The sequence below is a fragment of the Mus musculus genome, chromosome 3 (genome assembly GCF_000001635.26).
Source record: "Mus musculus strain C57BL/6J chromosome 3, GRCm38.p6 C57BL/6J".
Lineage (NCBI taxonomy): Eukaryota > Metazoa > Chordata > Mammalia > Rodentia > Muridae > Mus > Mus musculus.
Window position 1 is genome coordinate 98,307,309 of NC_000069.6, and position 5,862 is coordinate 98,313,170.

The following is a 5,862-nucleotide window of genomic DNA, read 5'->3' on the forward strand; positions in this document are numbered from 1 at the left end:
CGTACCTCGTAAAGCTATACTTACGGGTTACCGCCGTTCCCCAGCTGAAAAGTTCTGAATTCATGTAGTTGAATCCTTCTTAACAGTCTGCTTTACGGGAACCTTTATTACCGCGACCCGCAGTTCTGGTTCTGGAATGAGGGATCTTCCTTGCGCCAGTCCCGAGTTTTTTCTCGTCCCGGAATTCGGCACCAATTGTTATTAAACGCGTTCTCACGACCGGCCAGGAAAGACGCAACAGACCAGAATCTTCTGCGGCAAAGCTTTATTGCTTACATCTTCAGGAGCCCGAGTGCAAGAAACAAGAGAGAGAGAAAACGAAACCCCGTCCCTTTTTTAGGAGAGTTATATTTCGCCTAGGACGTGTCACTCCCTGATTGGCTGCAGCCCATCGGCCGAGTTGACGTCACGGGGAAGGCAGAGCACATGGAGTGGAGAACCACCCTCGGCATATGCGCAGATTATTTGTTTACCACTTAGAACACAGCTGTCAGCGCCATCTTGTAACGGCGAATGTGGGCGCGGCTCCCAACACCTTATGGCATTTCTTTAAGGAAAGTCAAGGGTTCAAGAGTGCAAGCTTGTAATTCCTGAGCATGGATGTCTGTTGTGGCACATGTACCCAATAGAGAAGCACAGGAAGTTCAGGAAGTTCTTTTACAGTCCCCAAATCTCAGTAGAGTCCCCATGCTAAATGAATGAGGAAGGACAAAAAGGTATAGCCGAGACAGGGCAAGGAAAGGAAGGAAAGATGTCTACAAACAAAGGAGAGGCACAGACAGAGTACAGGGCAGGGCATTGACCACTGTCCCCGACCAATGGAACAGTCTCAGCTACCTGGCCCCTTTAGTGAGGCTGCTCATGTGCTAGAGCCAAGATGTTAGGCACAAGGCAAAGCAATGAGAGTTGACCAGCCAAGGATTCCGGATGAGAGTGAGAAGGTCTGGGTCAGCGGTCCTCCGAGGAGAGTTGCTTGAAATATGGTTCTTAGGGGTAGGTTAGAGGCAAAGAAGAGGCCTTTAAATCCATTGAGCTAGGTGAGTCACGGGATGCAGAGAGATAATAATGCAGAGGTTGGGTGATAGCTCATACCTGTATTCACAATACTTAGAAAGCCGAGGCAGGGGCATCACATTTGAGGTCAGCCTGGGTAACATATTTCTAGATTAGCCAGGAGTACAGAGGGAGACCCTGTCTTAACAAAAGCAAGCAAGCAAGCAAGCAAGCAAGCAAGCAAGCAAGCAAGCAAGCAAGCAAACAAGAGAGAAAGTAGATTTTTTGAAAGATGATTTCTAGTTCCAGACTTTTTTTTTCCCTAAGAGCCGGACCAGCACCTTGCCACAAAGAGGGAACAGGAGCTTTTTTTTCTTGAGCTGTTCTCAGGGAATCTAGAGTGCCAAGGCTGAAGGTGACATGGAGTGTTTAGGTTGATGAGACAGTCCTCTATGGAGCCACTGTTCAGCCAGCCCGCTTGGCTCTCTAACCGCCAGCAGAGCATGTGACAGGGTCCCGCCTGTCTCCTTCCCAGTCTTGGCTCCTGTAACACTGGATAATAGGTTCCCCAGGCATGGAGACTCGGAGCTGGGAAGGCAGTGAGGGTACCCAGATCTCATAGAACAGGGGGGCTTATATGCATATCTATGCCTCCGAGGAGGAGCAAAACCTGGGGTCCTGGAGACCCCAGAGCAAGGGATGATTGAGTCTGTTTCCCCTCTTTACAGATCCATGCAACAATTCCCCGGGGAAAGAAGGTGAGCCGAGCTGCTACCCAAACAGCATCTGCTTAAAATCCCACCCACAGCAGTAAATAGGGACTAGACACAGCAGCCTCATAGGATCTGCTCTGTGGTGAACGGCCTCCCTCTGTGAATCCTGGGTGTCTCTCCCTGACACAATCAGCGCCACAGGCTCATGCTGCTGTGGACCAGAGCTCCCCTGTGAAGAGGGAGATGAAAGAAAGGGGAGCCGCTGACCTGCAGGGATGCAGATCTTTCCCCACAGCCCGGCAGAGCAGCCATTTGTTACAGCTTATTCTCAGACTCTGGGCTATTATAGTTTATGCTTGTTTCTTAAAGTTTCTAAATTTTGTATCTTGTTCTAAAATAATATGTGGCAATTAAAAAGAGAGAAGAAATTACTTGTATTTTCTAGAAGGCAAGACCTACTTACTCAGAGGACTGAACACTTACGTCACCACCCCATTAATTAATTCTCCACAAGTCTGGCCAGTTCTGCAAAGGAGTGTGGCAGATACAAGGCAAATAAAGACAGTGGCACAGAACACCCACTGCTTACTTCTCTGTCCTACAGACACCATATCCAGATGGAGCCAGCAGGTACTCAGTAGATAACTCCCCTTGACATAGGTGGCCAGTATTAGTTACCGAGACTAAAGGCAAAGCAAAATCCATAAGGTTGGCCAGGCATGATCATGCAGAACTGAAATCTCAGCACTTGGGAAGCCGAGGCAGGGCTGAGTTCAAGGCTGATACATGTGAACTTGGTCTACAGAGCAAGTTCCAGGACATCCAAGGCTATAAAGAGAAACAGTCTTGAAAAGCAACAACAACAACAGAAACAAACTCAAAAGGATGACGCAGAAGTAGAATCCTCTCTTCTTTGGGTAAAGAGAACACAGAGTCCTCATAAAACAGCAATGTTTTAGGAATGTGAGCATTGGGCACAAGCAAAGGGGAGAAAAGAGGGCAGGGGAGGGATAGGAAGGACAAGGGGTTCTAGTCTTCCATTGTCTTTTAGAAAAAGCTCTGGACAGAGGTTCTGTTGAACCTTGAGGGAAGCCAGCTGGCCGAGGAGCCTCAAACACACACATGAAATGCGGTGACGGCCATGTCCCACCACCAGCAGTAAAGCCGGGCGAGGCCCAGGCTGAGCAGCTAATCCAGCCCTAGCCCCTCCTCAGCCCCTCCATGCACATGAGACCCTCGATCTTTCCAGAACTTCTTGCAGGACCGTGCTCCCTTCTTAGGTCACTGCAGCCATGTCTGTCTACACGAAAGAGAAGCCAGTGTCCCCCTGGTTCAAGACAGGGACACAGAACCCACGAAGAGCTCTCTGCAGGGTCTTGACAGCCCCCCCTTTCTGTGTCCCATTGTTGGGCCCTGGTATTCCTCTACCAGAAGTCACATGGATTCAACTAGGGGATGATCTCAAAGTAACACTGTGGAACTGGGAAGATGGCCCAGGGAGTTAAGGCACCTGCTACTAACCTTGACAACCTGAGTTCCATCCCTGGGACCCCCATGGTAAAGAGATAACCCATTCCTGAAAGTGTCCTCTTGTTACCAAACTTGGGGTCACTGTTTCTACTATAAGAAATCAAGTTCAGCCACCTGTCCCCAAGAAGCCACCTGTGCACTTTGGCATGAATGTGTTCTATCCCTCAATAAAATGCATTTCAAAATTGTGTCAAGGTGCTGGCTGAGTGAATGATTGTTGTCACCACACAGCAGCTGAAGGACAAACCTCAACTCATAAGCAGAACACACTGGCTGTCAGTACCTAACCACCCTCACGCCATCACACACACACACACACACACACACACACACACACACAGACACACACAGACACACACAGACACACACACACACACACACACACACACACACACACACGTCTCTTGCTCTTTTCCTCATCAGCCTTTATATAAGGCCTGAGGAGGTTTTCCTTTGGCTACTCTGGGATACTCTTCATTCAAACTGACTGTCCAGGAGTTAGCATTTAAGGCCAGTTCTATAATGCCATTCCAACATTTACCCCGACTCACTGCCGATATACTTGAGAGTGAAACTCCACTCTACAAGTTTCAGGGATTGGATGTCACAAGGTAGAATATCAGAAATGGCACTGATTGGGGGCAAACACCTTTCTTCACTTCATAAAGTCAACCCAAAGTGATTCCCCAGACACCAACATCCTCTGCTCAAATGACTTCTTCCCTAGAAGATCCCCTAGGAGAATCTTTATAGTCTTTAGCCATGCCCACAAGACTGCTGGTGCTGGGTCTGGCATAGCTGTGTAAGGGAAGGTGTGACACAATTCCTGACCCTGGAGCATCACCAGGCCATTAATCCCATGCCCTCCAACATGTGCTGATGGTTGCTGTTGCCCAAAGTTGATCTTCTGTCTTTACTACTCACTTTCAGTCTTTCTCTCTGAAGAATAGACTTCCCCCCATTACTCAGAGCTAATCATGGCATAGTAAATGAAATAGATGCAGTACTCAGTAATGAGGAATGGAGATGGTCATGAGGTTATGGAGGGCGAGGAACAGGCCCTCCACTTGGCCTTTAGGGCCATGGGAAAGGATCTAGACAATATAACCACAGAGGCCATAAAAGCCTATATGGTCCTTTGTAGAAGTGGTTCATTGCCAGACTTGGCCTTGAATTTGGAATCATGAAGAAGAACACGTACTCTCCAGTTCAATGACTGCTGCATTGATTAGCCAGGATGAACTTGGAGACTTCAAGGATAGAGAGTTAGAGTGAAATCAGGAAAAAAAGGGTATGGATAGAAAAAGTAGGAATTTATACATAATTTAGGAATAAATAGTGTTAGAAGGAGAGTACATGAGGCTATGGAATTGCTAGGATAAGGAAATGGAGACTAGGGGCCTGGAGAGATGGCTCAGTGGTTAAGAGCACTGACCGCTCTTCCAGAGGTCCTGAGTTCAATTCCCAGAAACCACATAGTGGCTCACAACCATTTGTAATGGGGTCCGATGCCCTCTTCTGGTGTCATAAATCTTTTTATAAAAGGAAATGAAGATTAGAGAATTAAGAGATGATGTGGAAGCATATAAAAAGTTAGTGTTGTTTTTCTAGCTGATTGAAGAATTGGAGATGACAATGCCTGGAAGGATATTAGAGAGCACTGTTTAATTTTTCTACTTACATAAATTCAAAACTTTGTAAGGAATCATTTTAATTTTAGTAGTTTGTCACTTTTCTATTCTTACATGGAAGCAGTTACTAAAGACTACTGTCTGCTGTAATGAAACTTGGAAGAGCTCTGCCCAGCTACCTGTGAAGAACAGGCTGTGTAAACCTATAAGGAAATGTGTGCTTGCTTTGTGCTCAGTTCTGCTCTAAGGAAATGGGGGCTGGGACTATTGATCCAGACTCAGAGTTGATGTAAATCTAAGAATTCTTGATAATTATTAACAGTGACCAAAGCCTTGAGGATGTAGCCTTAGTAAATAAAAGGCTGTCTTCAGTCTCTCTCTGGGTATTACAATTAAGCTGAAGTTGAAGAATAAAGAGTACTGAGAATCGTCAGGGAACAGAGAGAGTACCTGAACCAGCAGCTTGCATCTAATACTGACTCGGAGTCATTATTGAATCAGCACCGTCCCCATTCCCAGCTTTCTCAGGACTCTCCTCATGCTGAGGCTGGACCTCAGCAGGTGCAGGAGGTAGCCACTTTGAATTCTTCAAAAGCAAGTCATTATTCAGTTATAAAACTAGCTCTAGATCAAGTGCAGCTAACTGGAGGGCATTCCTTAGAATGAGTGATACCTCAGGTTTGAGATCTTCCAATGGGGGAGGGGGTGGTGGTCGTGAATTCTGCCTTTTCAGTTTGTGGGAGGTTGTGATTGGCCAAGGGCCACTACTGCAAAGAAATGCCCCCATACTCTCCCACATGACCTTCAAACTACTTCCTCCTCCCCAGACCCGGAATCTCTACACCGCTGCAGCATATGACCTGTGTGTTTAGCCACATCCAGAAGACCCTAACCTTCCTCTATATACCCTGCTGGTCAGCTGCCAAAACCTAGAGAGGCGGCCTGTGGGCGCCCTCTGCTGGCCTTTCTGGATAATGATCACACAGACACCATGT

General features: G+C 47.1%; 1 protein-coding gene across 1 annotated transcript in view; it reads left to right on the forward strand.

The window, feature by feature from the left end:
* Hmgcs2 (3-hydroxy-3-methylglutaryl-Coenzyme A synthase 2) overlaps positions 1 to 3,430 on the forward strand; it is a 30,308-nt gene extending 26,878 nt beyond the window's left edge. The window contains exon 10 of the mRNA NM_008256.4: positions 1,722 to 3,430. The gene's annotated coding sequence lies outside the window, so the exon portion shown is untranslated. The remainder of the gene's footprint in view (positions 1 to 1,721) is intronic.
* Positions 3,431 to 5,862: the final 2,432 nt, after the last annotated feature.